Here is a 17,655-nt window from a genome sequence, read left to right on the forward strand (position 1 = left end):
ATCCTTTTCTCAGCCTCTCTGATTTAGTTTTCTAACGTTTTACTAATACATTCTACTATCATTTTCCCATAATATCGCAGTCTGCCTGAGCTAGATCTCTTTGGGTAGAGAAATCATCGAAGAATGATTACATCATTACTTAGTAGAAGTTTCTGATTTGTATAGCAATTGCCAATGCCATTACTACGTATATATGCTGACTCTTCCAAATGGTATGTCCCCATTTCTTCAAATTCCATGTTTCTTATTCTTTCACGAATCAGTTAAAAAGTTCTGTTTTTTACAAATTCACGTTTTCCTAGCACATTCCAATATTGTTCCTGTACCTTCACATTTTTCATGCAGATGAATATTTGATGCATGCCCAATTGTAGGTACATGCTTCCTGCAGAGATTTTTGTATAAATTCTACATTTGTCTTCCATGTACCTTACAGTGTATTAAGTTTCTGATTGTTTATGCTGAATCAATTACGTACATTCGAGAGAAACGGTCAAAATTCAAGCACTTTTGTAAAGGTGTACGAAAAAAAACCAACATTGTTAAGGAAGAAATAAAGTTTGGTTACCATCACATTGAACATTGAGCTCTAGGTCGTTTGTTGGTATTAAGATGCTTGGCAGCACTTCTGTTGAATAGCTCTGCGAGTTGAAGGTCGTATATTGTGACACTGTGCTCATGACTGTAACATAAATTAAGCATTGGTTTTATCGACATGATATGCCATTCCATCAAAGTTAAAGAAATCTTACTGACTGCTCCCCATTCCTAACTACACTACACCACAGTCAGACGCCTTCGATCTTTCTTTTCCTGTCTCAAAGTACTCAGATTGCGACTCCCTACAGGTCTCTAATTTTGACCTACAGAGTTAATGGATGTGCAGTTTTAAGTTTCTGGGAACTCAAATGATTGTAATGTCGCACATACTAATCGTAAATGCATCCGCACACCAATTCACACAGATACAGGCGCATTACAAACCTAAACTATGATGTAGATGTTGAACATAACACGAATTAAGATAGTTTTAGGAGGTTTTGCAAGCGTATGATAAACAAATTGCACCATACTGAAGGATTACTAGCAAAAGTTCTATAAAAAACTTTATTCATTAAGGAAATAAATTTTCCTGACTCAATGCGGAATTTCAGATTTGCATCAGTCCTGTGTACATTGACCAACAGGGCAGGTCGCCGACCAAACAGTGATCTTCTTTGCATCTGCGCACAAACCACAACACATCAAAATGTGCTGCACCGTGGCGCGCCGTATGCTCGCAAACTGAAGTAGCTTTTCACCAGGGAGATGATAATTTGTCGCAGCACAGTTTTCTGTCCGGAACCCAAATGAAGAGAAAGACAAGATATTCCAAAGAAGTTGGTTAGTTGTTTCAGCTAGCTTTTAACCCTATGAAGGACTACATCTCTCCGCCACTAACTGTTAAGTTGTATTTTTGAATAACACGCTTGCAATTTCGGTACGTAGGCCGTTGTCTAGTGCTTAAAAATGTGCAGCAGCGCAAGTCAAATACATCCGGCCGGAATCGAATATCCTGACGTTTCTATAATAACCAGATAATTTTGGTCAAATGCTTGAGCGGAGCGAAAACAAGACTCCCTAGAAATTACACTGTAGATTCTTGTACGAATTTTCGTAGCTAAACAAATAGTGAGAAGTGGGCAAATGGAGAATCAAATTAAGCTGTGTGAAGCATAGTTTTGCAAAGAAAGATTTAATTGCTCGACAATAATCAGTGTAATTAAGAAATACTTTGTGATTTGAGGGAAAATTACGCAACAGTGGATTTTTGTCCGAATTTTCATAGCCAAACAAAGAGTGGAAAATGGACAAATGGGGTATCAAATTGTCCACTGTTAGGTCTAGTTTTGCAAAAAATTTGTGAATTGCTTGAAATTAATCAGAGAAATTAAGAAACAATTACTTATTTCAGGGAAAATGAAATATTTCATGAATACCTGCAGGTAGCTACGTAAATGAAGTTTCCAAAAGTTCCATCTTTTCAAGCACAAGCTATATTGCGCATAGCGTTGGTGTGATAGTTATCTCTCAAGAAAAGTTTGGAAAAAATATTGAAATAAACAGTCAAATGTTTTGTGAAATGATTTGTCTAAACATAAGAAATAAAGTAGATTAGGGAAACACTTGATGCGCTCTTGAATGGCGCTCGAAATTTTGTACATCAAATGAGGTGTGGGTAGGGAATTTAAACTCAATGTTCAACTTAGAGTCTTAGAATTTTACAGAGTGCTAGAGGATGTTTGTCTCATGGGTTATCTACACTGCAGTCTCATTTGCTGCACATGATTTCAAGCATTGTTCTAAGGCATGTCATATTTTTCTCTAATCTGTTTTATTTCTTACTTTTAGAGAAATCATTTGACAAAACATTTGAGCGTTTTTATAAAAAAAATATTGCCTTATTCTAAGACACTGTTTCAAGTCCTAGACAACAGCCTAAATGGCAGAATTACAATCGTTTATTGAAAAATAGAACAGTACAGTCAACAGCGGAACGATGATGCCCTTCGAAAAACAGTTTTGACTGTGGACCCAGAGCGCCAGAAGTTGTTAGCCGTAATCTGTTATTCAGTAACTTTATTCACACATACCCCATGAAAACACGATGATGGATGACAGACAGTATCCTTACTTGAAGTGACGTCGACTAAGTCAGCACATCCAACCTAAGGCAGCCATGAAGTGTTAATCTTGCTCGACTCTGGTCGCAGTGACGACATTTTGAAGGATGGAAGTCCCCTGTTCCAGAGGATCTCCATTCCTAAAACTATCTGAAAATCCACAGACTTTTGCATTAGTAACTAAGGTCCGTGCATCTCTGCCGGCATTGACATTCCGGAGCCAGCACTGTCGATGTGCAGAAAATAATAGCAACCGTCAAAGAGAAAAAGAAATTCCTCAGAGGGATTTTTAATTCCCTTTAATGAGACCTAGACCATCAGGTAACAAATGTCACAGAGTAGCAACATCCGCTTTTCGTATCGGTACCGCACGTGGGGCCGTTGGATGCGAAAAGTGGTGCTCGAAACGAGGTGAGGCCCCTCCCGACGGACCTGGCGCACGTTCTGCGGCGCGGCACGCCGTTGGCTGGTCCCGTTTCGCGAACTATTCCGAGACGCAACGAGCCGACTAAAATTTATGTACTGCGCACAAAGCGAGTGCCGCATTTAAACGGCGTGCCGCGCTACCTCAACGACGCGACTCCACGCCAGAGGCGGTCGCGGATGGCCAAAATAGCCAACACGACTCTTTGTGTCTGCCGAGCTGTTGGCCCCCATCCCTACACAAGGCTCTGCACTCGAAACCTGGCGAAGCAACGGTAGGGTTGCCAGAACTGCTACGGTAGCAATATGCGTGAAGCGGAGCGAGTCGAGGCTTATTCGACATACAATTGTCGAGTCTTGCGCGCTGTTTGGCTCGCTGCTCCGTGGTTGTTAGGCTATTTCTACTATCTGTCCACAATAGTATTACACTTGGCCTCTCGAGGCCGTTTTACAGGAAACAGTGACTAAGGAATCCGCATCGCACTGTGAATGATTTCAAGACAGCTGTGTGCATACTGTCAAATGGTGCAGCGTTCCCTTGAGAAACGTCACGATAAGAACTCACGATAAGCCGGTCGAAGTGCCCTCTCTCCCCGGTGCAATAACTGTGTGGTCGACTAATACTTGAAAAGTGCTGAGCTAGATTTCCTTTCTTCAGCCTCAATACAGCACTCACACAAAACGTACAACATATACGAACAGGCAGAAATCAGTTCTTTCTACACCTACACGTATATATTGTAAGCCAATGGCAGAGGGTACACCGTGCGAATATTACCGATTGTCTGTCCGATTACAATCGTGTACTGTGCGAGAGAAAAATCACTGACCGTGTGTCGCTGTACATGTCTTTTGGAGGCAGCAAAACGGCTGCACAGACTTCTTCAAATATAGGTTATCCTAATTTATACAACAGGGTGCCTCCAGATATTCGTCCTCTTTCTTCGAAGGATTACCACGTAAGTTGACCTAGTATTGTTGCTGAATTTTTGTGTGGCTATACCGACCTTTTATCCCTAGCAGCGCGTCTCTGACAAGGGAACCTCCCCATCGCACCCCCCTCAGATTTAGTTATAAGTTGGTACAGTGGATAGGTCTTGAAAAACTGAACACAGATCAATCGAGAAAACAGGAAGAAGTTATGTGGAACTATGAAAAAAATAAGCAAAATATAAAAACTGAGTAGTCCATGCGCAAGATAGGCAATATCAAGGACAGTGCGCGCTTCGGAGCGCCGTGGTCCCGTGGTTAGCGTGAGCAGCTGTGGTACGAGAGGTCCTTGGTTCAAGTCTTCTCTTGAGTGAAAACTTTAATTTTTTATTTTCAGACAATTATTATCTGTCCGTCCGTCCGTCCGTCCGATGCGAGGTAACTGCGCCGTAGTATGGGGACGCTATACCTAAATGGAAAAACTTGAAAACTTTAAAAACATATGTTTTGACAGAGCATAGGGAAAACTGTGCGACTGTGAAACTGTTGCATTCATTTGTTGCATTTTATGTGACAAACTCTTATGTTTTCATCACTATTTTGGGAGTGATTATCACATCCACAAGAAAACCTAAATCGGGCAAGGTAGAAGAATCTTTTTACCCATTCTCCAAGTGTACAAGTTATATGGGTCATAACATATTCCTGTCATGTGACGCACATGCCGTCACCAGTGTCGTATAGAATATATCAGACGTGTTTTCCTGTGGAGGAATCAGTTGACCTATGACCTTGCGATCAAATGTTTTCGGTTCCCATTGAAGAGACACGTCCTTTTGTCTACTAATCGCACGGTTTTGCGGTGCGTTCGCAAAACACAGACACTAAACTTATTACAGTGAACAGAGACGTCAATGAACGAACGGACAGATCATAACTTTGCGAAAATTAAGATAGTAAAATTTTCATTCGAGAGAAGACTTGTACCAAGGACCTCACGTTTCGCAGCTGCTCAGGCTAACCACGGGACCACGGCGCTCCTAAACTCAGACTATCCTTGATGTTACTTAGCTTGCGCATGGACTACTCAGTTTGTATATTTTGCTTATTTTTTCATAGTTCCACATAACTTCTTCCTGTTTTTTCGATTGATCTGTGTTCAGTTTTTCAAGGCCTGTCCATTGTGCCAACTTATAACTAAATCTGAGGGAGGTGCGATGGGGAGGTTCCCTTGTGTGTTATTCGATGTCTGTTGTCACGTGTGTCTGGTTAGGACTCCAAACACTGGAGTCTGTCTCCCATGGTCGCTGTTTTAAAAGTAATATGGGTATACGCTGTCTTTTACGAATGTATCTTGTCTTATTCAGATCCATGAAACCTACGTACAGAAGAAAAAGGTACCATAACTCCCATGTTACTGGAACAATACTTCAGAATTCGTCGCGTTAACCACATGTAAGCGACTTCCTTTACAGATTCTTTACATTTTCCCAAAACCCTTCGAACAAATCGAAACCTTGCATTCACTTTCCCTAGTAATGATTACCCTTAGGAGCGAGAGAAATGCTGGTCGAAAACAAAAGTTTGTTTCATTGCATTGCATGATCAGTTATCAATGTAGTAACGCTGGCTGTAACATTTTTATCAGCAGTTTAATAATAAAATGAAAAGGAAGCTCACAACAAAGTTACTACTTTCGATCGTCGAACGGCTGCAGATATACATAAAAACAACTGTATTTCCTCGATAGAGAAAAGGCTACACGAACTGATGACTTTGACGATATATTGAATGTGTGGAACAGCTGCCCTCTCTTCTAGAATTGGTACAGTCTATCGTAGGAAACTAGCACAACGAACCGTCCGAGCGATTGCAAAAAGGAACAAGTCATTGTTTGTTTGTTTATAGGGAACTAAATTGGGACGAGTCATTCTGGTCATTAACCCTAGAACGCTAAAGGAAGCAAAATGCTACATTATTACTAAACCATCTTAAATAATAGAACTCCATATTTTATTCAAAGAAAGCCATAATTTATAGTTTATGCACTAGTTAATTACAATTACAAGGCCTCCAATCGTATGTTAGATATAAAATAAGTACAAAACGTCCTGTTCTCCACTCTGTATTGACAATGCCAGATTGGCGGGAACCTCGCATTGATACCAACTGCAATCGTCAACTTTAGGTAGGTTTAGCAATCTAGGGTCAAGAAGATGCCAACAGGTTGCCGTAGAATTATAGACATGATATGTGTCCACGTATGACGGCTGTTTCGGACACTGGATAACTCCGTTTTATCGGTTGCAACAGTGTGATTCACCAAATGTTCTATTGAGACATCTGATCAAACTGAACTGTCCCATGCCGACTTGAATAATGTCGTTGCTATTGGAGAAGAAGTGCAAGGTCTATAGTCTTTTGTACAGGGTGAAAAGTAACTCCATCGACAAACTTCAGGAGGTGGTAGTAAGCAAGGAAACAAGAAAAAAAAGTCTAGTAAACATGGGCGCTAAAACGCTTGCCTTAAGAAGTATGATGAGGTTAATGTTCGCTTCTGTGAAACACATATCTTCTAAACTATTTTTCTTGTTTTGGTCTACACTGCTTTATCGCAAAGTATGGAGAGCAAAAAGATGGAAGTGGAAGAAATGTGTATCACAGTAGAAGATGAACAAGTTGCTCATATAGATCTTAAGGTATGTATTTTAGACCCCATGATTACTCGACTTTTTTTTTTCTTGCTATGTCCATACTACCATCCCCCAAAGATTGCTGTAAGAGTTCTCGTTAACACTGCAATGTTTTTAGTAAAGTTGAAAAGCTACTTTTAATAGTGACTTGTTAGTAATTCAAACTGTTTATTTTATTGCATGCGTTATTAATTATCAATATAATAACGCTGCCTGTAAGACCTTTATTTAATAATGACATAAAAAGCCTGTCTATAGAAATCAAAAAAATGTCCAAATGTGTGTCAGATGTTATGGGACTTAACTGCTAAGGTCATCAGTCCCTAAGCTTACACACTACTTAACCTAAATTATCATAAGGACAAACACACACGCCCATGCCCGAGGGAGGACTCGAGCCTCCTCTGGGACCAGCCGCACAGTCCATGACTGCAGCGCCTGAGACCGCTCGGTTAATCCTGCACGGCTTTAGAAATCAGCATGGATTCTAGGCTCCAGTGGTGTGTTGTGGGAACTAATTCAGTTTCTCCGTTCATGAGATCTACAAGGCTGCTGAAAGCGGAGCCCAGGTTAGTACTGTGATTCGTGACTTAGCGAAAGCATTCGATACAGTTCCGTACAGTCGTCTGTAAAATACGTGCTTACGAATTGTCGAAACACACGCAACATTCCACAGACGACTTCCTAGCATTTATATCCCGGTGACAGCGCATTTACTGTCGACGGCGTGATGATATTGCCACTTCTAAACTACACTCAACTCCAGACCCGAAGTTCAACTCCTCCTACTTGAAACCACATTTATTACTGACACCAACGTACAGGCACAGCACAACAAACCTCCGAATGGAGTGTGCAGCTATTTATACAAACATCGAATATTCCACAATATACAAGCATTGCAAATACATTTCGAGAACATTCCCGAAATGATAGGTTCTAAATAACAAACAATTGCTGGAGGTCGGGTTTGAACTGGTGACTCGCAGCACGCCGAACAAAAGTTCGCAGCAATATATCTTGGCAAAATTTTTGTATCGTTTTCTGAACCTGTTCGCCGACGACGCAGTTCTACGCAGGGTGTTGAAATCGTTAAAAATGTTACCAAATACAGGCAGATCTGATCAGCCGGTCGGAGTGGCCGTGCGGGTCTAGGCGCTACAGCCTGGAGCCGAGCGCCCGCTACGGTCGCAGGTTCGAATCCTGCCTCGGGCATGGATGTGTGTGATGTCCTTAGGTTAGTTAGGTTTAATTAGTTCTAAGTTCTAGGCGACTGATGACCTCAGAAGTTAAGTCGCATAGTGCTCAGAGCCAGATCTGATCAGCGCTTGGTACCAAGGCTCAAAATGTAAATATATACAATCAATTGCGCATAAATAAACGCAAAGGGCAGATATTGACTACGCGATCGGCACTGGAATCAGGCACAACTGCCACGTATCTAGAATATCTGTACGAAGCCGTTTACGATGGAGTCATCATACAAAATTTTGCGGAAGGCTGAGGCAAGAGCGAGATTAATCAGAAGGGTCTTACGGCAGTGGAACTCAACCGGAAAGGCGATTGCCACCACATCATTCGTTCAGTCTGTTGTTGAGTACTCACATAATTCTGAAAGCTCGTATTTCAAAGTGGTTCAAATGGCTCTGAGCACTATGGGACTTAACTTCGGAGGTCATCAGTCCCCTAGAACTTACAACTACTTAAACCTAACTGACCTAAGGACATCACACACATTCATGCCCGAGGCAGGATTCGAACCGACGACCGTAGCGGTCGAGCGGTTCCAGACTGTAGCGCCTAGAACCGCTCGGCCACCTCGGCCGGCTGCTCGTATTTCAAGAAACATGTTACTTCACCCTATCATTTATTTTTCGTAATGATCACTATGGTAAAATTAAAGCAGCTGGAGCTTACAAAGAGGAGTACTGACAATCTTTCTTCTCACTTTTCTGTCTATGGAACAGAAGAAGGGAGGGGACGAGGGGTTCTAGTGCACTATTTACACTTTGCCACACATCTTAACGATAGAATGCGGGAAGCAAATGTAGAGTGCAATCTGCAGTTGTATAGGTAGTTGCAGGTGCATCCAAGGGAAGTATGATAGAATCACTATTTGTTAACAACTTGAAAGCTGGCATCACAGCCATACATTTATTAAATGGAGGAGGCATTTTTCCACTTATGCCGTAGTTATCTATAGACTACTACTTCATTCCGCGAGTTCCCGCCTTTGTAATTCATTGTTTCGCACCGATGTTGTGGTGCGCTTTGTTATACAGCTAACGAGTCAATCATCCTCATGTCACACGTCGTTCCGTCTTATTCGACGGCTCGGTAAACAAGGCCTCCCGATCAGTTACGATCCTTAAATTTCTCTCTCTCTTTCTCTCTCTCTCTCTTCCATGTTGTCCAAGGTATATCCTCTCTGTTTGATATCAGGTTTCAGCATGTACTTGGTATTCCTCGTGGTCTTTTGTCTCTTGAGTTTCAAATCATACATTAGTCTTCGAAGCCTGATAGCATCCATGCGTCCATGCGTTGCATATGTCCATATCATCTCAGTAGCTGCTAGGTTACTTTTTCTTACAGTCTTAGTACTTGAGCCTGTTTTCGGTTTTCGCCATTATGGGTTCTATCCATGCTACGAACGAACATGCCTCAACTTATCTAACGTCTTTACTTCTCACGGTCAGTGTTTCACGACCATATCTTAAAATCGGCACGCAATACGTTTCAAAGATGACTCCCTTGTACTTTAATAGTACATTCTTGCTCCGTACAAGTTCTTTACTTTATCGAAGTTACTTCCTGCTTGAGTTCTGTGAGTGACTTCTCTGTCTCTAGAACCAGCATCAGAGAAAACACTCCCAAGATATTTTAAATGATAGGTCATCTGTAGCTCTTTCCTCTCCATTTCAACATATCCTATTGGTTGCTCGAGTTTTTTTCTATGACCGTCACCTCACTTGTCTCCTGTATGAAGATGAAACCATATACTTACACTTGATACGGGTTAAAAAGTCGAAAATAATTTTGGAACAAAGATGATGTTTAAGTAAATACAATCTAAAGGAAAAATTCCGCCTCCACTTAATGTGTTAAAGACTTAGCAAAAAATGTTAGTTGTCATCTCATACCTCTGCAATTATTGCTGCTACCTATGTGTTATTCGGGTACAGCTGGAGCAATATCCCATCGAATTCTGGCGAAACGTATGCCCAGTGCAAAGAGTACTGAAGAGAAAAGTGAAGTTGAGCTCTTCATGAAGCGAAAAAACGCGGTAGTCACTGCCTGCACGATTAATGGGACAAAACTGGAGCTATAGTCTGTCATACAAATATCAGGCACTAAAACTGAGCTAGGGATGAAATGTAAGGAAAATAAAACAACTGCTTTCGATTTATTGACAGGATACAGAGAAACTGCAATTAGTCTACGAAACTGGTGATAAGAATTCTTGCGTAGCCTTTGCTGGAACCCTGGTCGCGTATGTGAGATCCATATCGCGTTGACACATTAAATGCCGTACTGATATAGCTTTTCTAGGATTTTCGCATATGTATTTAGTCGTGATACCAAACACGGTTTTAATTTCTTTCAAAATGTTCCATTTATCCTCTACTGCTCTAAAGAGCAAAAATATGAAATTCAAACGAGTGTAACATCTGTAGCTCGAAAAGACACTAAAATGTGTAATAGAGGCCACATTTCTATGTTTTATTTACTAAGAGATCTTCAGAATCATCTCCACTCTACCGAAACTCACTCTAACGATGCTTACGAATAATTAATATAAGAGGCTTATCTCATAAAAAAAAAAGAACTAGCTCTAAAAGTTCTCTGCTTGTAATTCAGTTATTCAGTGGAAAAAGTATAATACTTCGATAGCTGTGGCACCACAACTTTCTTCAGGGAGCTTGTGTAGAACTATAAAACTAATTAAAGCTCAAATCTGTTTGTGAAAATAATCACATTAAATGTCATACCGAAAGAAGTAATAAGTTCTTTTATGAATGAATACATCCGATACTTACACAACAAACATTTTACTTATAATTAAACAATTATTACTTTAAAGCACTCTCCTTACCGTCGTGTGTTGAACGACAGCAATACTTCCTCTTCTCGGGTAGCAATAATCACATTAAATGTCATACCGAAAGAAGTAATAAGTTATTTTATGAATGAATACATCCGATACTTACACAACAAACATTTTACTTATAATTAAACAATTATTACTTTAAAGCACTCTCCTTACCGTCGTGTGTTGAACGACAGCAATACTTCCTCTTCTCGGGTAGCAATAATCACATTAAATGTCATACCGAAAGAAGTAATAAGTTCTTTTATGAATGAATACATCCGATACTTACACAACAAACATTTTACTTATAATTAAACAATTATTACTTTAAAGCACTCTCCTTACCGTCGTGTGTTGAACGACAGCAATACTTCCTCTTCTCGGGTAGCAATAATCACATTAAATGTCATACCGAAAGAAGTAATAAGTTCTTTTATGAATGAATACATCCGATACTTACACAACAAACATTTTACTTATAATTAAACAATTATTACTTTAAAGCACTCTCCTTACCGTCGTGTGTTGAACGACAGCAATACTTCCTCTTCTCGGGTAGCATGACTGTGACATTCTCATCATCTTTGCACTACGGAACATTCATTAAGATGCAGTTGTTTGTTGACTCCATTTCTCTTCTCATTCATCGTTTTCGCGATCTGCCTGTTTTGCATAAACTCTGCACTAGGATGCTCTGCGACGAACGGTACTACGTCGGAGATTCATCATATGTGATCAAGCACCACGACCACAGTCTAGTGTGACTAATAGCCACCTTCTTTCACAAGGGAGCTGAAAACAACATAATTTACGCTGATTGGCGTGTATGGTGATTTCAAATACATGAGAAGTGTTTCAACGTCGAAGTAAACATACTGTTAAAATTTTATCTTCTGAAGCGAATTTCTGACAACGATAATGTCTGTGTTTCTCGCAATATTCCATGGACTTCCATATTGCCGTGACTGCATCGGTATACTTTATTTTTCGATACAAGATGTCCCTGGAAAATATCTAGTCAGATTTTGTTACGAACATAAATTTATAAGGAAACCAGCACTGTGAAAGATATGCATTGAATGACGGAAAACTAAGAATGAGGAATATATTTTCATTAGAAACTAAACGCTAAGCTCAACAACTGAAATGCAACCAACTTGGCAAATATTCGATAAATGAGGAAAGAAAAATGGTAGTATAAGAGAAAAGTCTCACAGTCAACATAAATAGGCAAAGACCAATTGCGAGAGGAAGTATTAATATTAAATACGGACTATATGAAACCCCACTCTCTTATCCTAGTTTGTGCAGCAATTCTGGCTGACCGTGGTGGCCGAGCGGTTCTAGGCGCTACGGTCGCAGGTTCGAATCCTGCCTCGGGCATGGATGTGTGTGATGTCCTTAGGTTAGTTAGGTTTAAGTAGTTCTAACTAAGTTCTAGGGGACTGATGACCTTAGAAGTTAAGTCCCATAGTGCTCAGAGCCATCTTTTTTTTTTTTTTTTTGCAGCAATTCTGACTGGTTTGAAGCGGCCCTCCGCGAATATTTTTATCTCTACAGATTTTACCCTCTTCGGCTTCCTCCGTAGTCCTACCAGCCTGCCCCTTCTTATTGTTCGTGCTTTCTATACATTCCTTTCCTTGCCGATTCTGCAGAGCAACTCATTCCTTACCCTATCAGCCCACCTAGTTTTCAACATTCTTCTGTGGCACCACGTCTCAAATGCTAGATTCCCTTCTTTTCCAGTTTTCCCACAATCTATGTTTCACTCCCATCAATGCTGTGCTCAAAAGGTAATAGTTTCACAAACTACTTCCCTAAATCCAGACCTATGTTTGGTACTAGTAGACTTCCCTTGGTCAGGAAGACCTTTTGCCAGCTCTATTCTGCTTTTAATGTCCTCTATGCGCCATCCGTTATGATTTATTTTGCTGACTAGGTATCAGAATTCCTTAAGCTCATGTACTTCGTGATCACCATTCCTGATCTTAAGTCTCTCGCTGTTCTCATTTCTGTTACTTCTCATTACTTTCGTGTTTCTTCGATTTACTCTCAATACATATTCTGTAGTCATTAGGCTGTTCTTTCCATTCAACTTACCCCTTAATTCGTCTTCACTTTCACTCAGGATAGCAATGTCATCAGCGAATCTTATCATTGATACCCTTTCACCCTGAATTTTAATTCCACTCTTGAACTTTTCTTTTATTTCCGTCATTGTATCGTCGATGTATGGAGTGAACGATAGGGGCGTAAGATCACATTCTTGTCTTACACGCTCCGTGCATTTCGTTCTTGGTCTTCCAGTCTTATTGTTCCCTCTTGGTTCCTGCACTTATTGTGTATTACCCGTCATTTCCTACAGTTCACCCTCATTTCTCTCAGAATTTTCAGGTCGACTAAAGCTATCAACTTGTGTTTATTTTTCTTTAGTCTTGCTTCCACTATCAACCGCAACGTCAGAATTACCTCTCTGGTGTCTTTACCTTTCCTAAAGGCAAACTGATCGTCATCTAACAGATCCTCAATTCCCTTTTCTATTCTTCTGTAGATTATTCTTGTCAGCAACTTGGATGCGTGAACTGTTAATCTGATTGTGCGATAATTCTCACACTCGTCGGCTCTCGCAATCTTCGGAATTGTATGGATGATGTGTTTCCAAGACTCAGATGGTATATCGTCAAACTCACACATACTACACACCAACATTAATAGTCGTTTTGTTGCCATTTCCCCCAATGATTTTAGAAATGCTGATGGACTGTTATCTATCCCTTCTGCCTTATTCATCTTAATTCTTGTAAAGCTCTTTTACATTCTGATTCTAATACTGGATCCCCTATCTCTTCTATATCGACTCTTGTTTCTCCTTCGATCACGGGATCAGACAAGTCTTCCATCTCATAAAGGTCTTCAATGTACTCTTTCCACTTCAAAATACTCGTAAGCTCGTTTTAGTAACGTATCGTGAGATTTCAATACGTTATCATATCATTGTAAGAGTGTCAGTAGAAAATAATCAGGAAGCTAGTCGGTGGTTAAATGATTTGCCAGCATTCGAGATCATCAAGCTATTCACGGGGAAACGATGTTGCAAAGTATCAGGGTGTTGGAATGTGAAGCTCTTGATAGCCTCACAGGAACCCTGGTGCAAGGGTTGGGGTTGGGTTGCTTGGGTGGAAGATACCAAACAGCGAAGTCATCGGTCTCATCGGATTAGGGAAGGATGGGAAAGGAAGTCGGCCGTGCCCTTTCAAAGGAACCATCCCGGCATTTGCCTGGAGCGATGTGGGGAAACACGGAAAACCTAAATCATGATGGCCGGACGCGGGATTGAACCTGGTGCAAGGAAGCGTAACGTTATTTAAATTACTGTCACCGAAGTGTTCCACAGACAACTGCTGCATCTGCAACACATCCACATAATATAAACATGTTACAGCTGAGATCATATCCGCACCAAGCGGTCACCTTTTATTTGAGGAGAACACAGAATCGACATCGTGTATGTAGTTGACTTTTTCAGGGATGGGTGTACAATTCGCTGCTGTTCGCAGGTAAAAATCACAAAAAGGACGAGCAGCCAGATACGTTTACTCCTTTGCCTCTTTACAATAATGATTATGGAAGAAGACGAAGCACAGAAAAGTCGAGGGTTATTACACTTGCTACGTAACACACTTTCAGAAGTTTAAAAAAGGTCAGTCCTACGTAACGTCAATAAAACAGCAGATTTGTCAGTTGTGTGGTTCTTGCTGGAGAACAGTATCGATCAATGGACAACTGTGTATCAGCCTAACGCTGAACGAACAATAATAGTGGACAATAACAGTACTTCTTCCTTTGGTTACGAGAAAGCAATGCACTGACCACTTATCGCCAACAAGGTGTGTTCAAAACCAGTCGGCAAGGCGGAACAGTTTACTGGCCTAATTCTTTGACTTTAACCCTTCAGTGGGCGCGCCTTTCATACTTCCATGAGTGGGCGCGTTGCGGCTTTTGCACCGCAATTAGTTTTACATTTTTAACCTAAGGAAAATAACCATTTCATCAGTAATAAATAGGTAAAATGCATCTATTTCTTTTTCCATGATTTCAGCACTTGCTTTTAGCCCTGGCAAAACTTTCAGGATGTTCTTGGCCTTGGTTTTAGGAGAAGAAGGAAGCGGTTCACGTATCGAAATAGTTTAATCTTTTCCTACGTAAAATCGATCGCTAACCCTCTGTTTGTTGTGTCCCCTCTTCAACCAGGTGGTCATCTGTTTCCTCTGTTGATTGTTCAGAATCACTGCTGTGGTTTTCTTCTTCAATAACCTCCTCTTCCGACTCAAATTCACATGAATCTGACAATTCTTGTAATTCTTCTTCTGACAATTCTCACAGTACTTTCTCATAGTTTTCAGGACGTGCAGTTTGACGGTGCCTGTGAAATACCTTCATTTGCTCCATTTCCACGCTTTTATGAGACCTAATGAAACACATGTTTTTGTAAAAGTAATATATTGTAGCAGATCAATATCCAAGACTGTAAAAAGTAATGAAAACTGCATATGCAAATTCTGATTCGATTCGAACATTGATTATATATTAATATAAAAGAAAGATTGCCTTGAGGCGAAAGAAAAACACAAATATAGAAAATACTTACATCACAAGGCGCGTAGCGGCAAACACACCGCAAACACAACACTCACCTTTCAAACAACAATAGTGACCAAACTGCTGAAAGCATGAATAGCACAAATGTAGTTAGTGGTGACATCCGTTGAGAACAACAAAAATGTATCTCTAAGTGGACGCAACTGTAACGCTATCTGTGTTACTAACAGAAAACTAAATCTTGCGGCTATCTGCCGCAGGCGCGCCCACCGAAGGGTTTAACGTCAGTAATGATCTAGATAATGTCATTTCAACAAATTCGTGGATTTGAGAAGTTCAGTTAAAAGACTTTCTCCATTAGACAATATTACATTCATAAGCGTTTTTGAAATTACTTATGGCCTTCGAACCATGTCGGAATGTAAATAAAACAAGAAAAGAAACGTAGTGTGAAAGTTCAACCGTCTAAATTATATGTTGTCTATGTTTTTGTACTTATAGACGTGTCTCAAGCACTGTTATAACAATCCACGCTGCTGGATATCAGCGTTCCTTCCTATACCGGCAACCTTTCTGATCGCAAATTTTTCGTTTTCCATCGTCATCGTGAAGGAATGTTTGGTAATGAGCGATGTATTCAGGCCGTTACTGAGGTCTTTCACGCACTTTGGCACAGGAACACTGTGAGCTGCAATCTTACAAAAGCTATTTAACTGTCGGTTGAAAACAAAAAGTGATTACATACCGGTAGTTACCGCCAGGTTTTACGTCTATCATACTGGCAGTACTTTTGCAAGTCCAGTAACTGTAACGGGCCATACACATGAGCGACGGATCGCAGCTATCCGTCGCAAGTAGTATCGTTGTAATCGGTCGCTCGCAAACCCTGCCGCACACGAGCGATTTGCCATGCAATTTCATCCAGCATTACGAAGGCCGCTGTGTCGAGGGGCTCTGCTATGGGGAATGATCTGCTATGTGTAGCAGCAGTGGCAGATGATCTCCATGACCCCACAAATTCCTCCAAAAGATAAATTTAAAAAAAGGGAATTGTAATTTATTAAAACTTGTTTTGAAACGCTTTTCTTGGAAACTATAGGTTACACATATTAAATTTTTCACTGACGCCAAGGGGACTGTGTACATCTTTTCAGTGTGCCAACACAAATCGTTTTTCATTTATCAGTCCCTAATTCCTTTTTCATTCATTAGTCTTATAGTTTAACTGTTAATATTTGCACCAACTGTTTTACAAACTCTATGTGTCTGTAGAAATGTGATCAGTATCAGCAGTGTTGATTACAGTAACTCGACTTATTAACTGTATGAAGGAGAGTTAGATTATTTGAAATAACAAGGGACTTAAACATAGCTGTATAACAGAGTTACCCTGTATATTTAAATTTGTGTGTCCAATTATTCTTGCGGTACATCTTTCTCTTCAGAGGTTAAAAACTTCAATAATGCTTGTATCAAATGGTTCAAATGGCTTTAAGCACAATGGGACTTAACAGCTGAGGTCATCAGTCCGCTAAAGTTCGAACTACTTAAACCTAACTAACCTAAGGACATCACACACATCCATGCCCGAGGCAGGATTCGAACCTGCGACCGTAGCGGTCACGCGGTTCCAGACTGAAGCGCCTAGAACCGGTCGGCCACCAGCGGACAAAACGAAACAAAACTACACAACCATGTTTAATAAATAGACAAACTGGTCTCAGCCAGGCGGTCATATTGCCACGCATCACATGCGATTCACTAGGTTGCCCGGAATTTTCAGGCGATCAGCGACCAATAACTCTGCGATTTGCCCACGCATGTGGGATAAACGAAGCGGTCGCGTACCCATGCGTCGGATCGCTGCGATTCGTCTCTCGTGTGTGGAGTCCGTAATGAATCTGGTCAAATGCTTTCTTCTTTCGAACATTTTCCCCGCTTTGTTCCCGATTCATGTTATCTGTGCAGAAGTAAGGATTTGCACATATAAATGCTATGTTTTTTTTTTTCTTTTTAGTATATATAGTAGTACTAAGAACGAGTTCAGGTTCTCTTTGAGTTCATATTTTCTCTTTTCTGATGTGTCAAGCCATCTCACAACCCACTTCGTTCTGTTACACCAATTTCAAACGAATGAGACAAGAATGTGACTTTATAAATTATTCGCTCTCTCTCAGCCGTCTGTATTATGTTAGTGGCAAAAACCAGTTACTAAAACAAGTGGCCTATAGCTGCTGATATCGATATGCAGGAACAT

The 17,655-nt window shown here is 40.6% G+C and overlaps 1 protein-coding gene across 2 annotated transcripts in view; it reads left to right on the forward strand.

The window, feature by feature from the left end:
• The window catches only part of LOC124722631, a 359,671-nt gene that overhangs the window by 327,973 nt on the left and 14,043 nt on the right, over positions 1 to 17,655 (forward strand). The gene's annotated exons all lie outside the window — the stretch shown is intronic.

The sequence above is a fragment of the Schistocerca piceifrons genome, chromosome 1, assembly GCF_021461385.2.
Source record: "Schistocerca piceifrons isolate TAMUIC-IGC-003096 chromosome 1, iqSchPice1.1, whole genome shotgun sequence".
Taxonomy (NCBI): Eukaryota; Metazoa; Arthropoda; class Insecta; order Orthoptera; family Acrididae; genus Schistocerca; species Schistocerca piceifrons.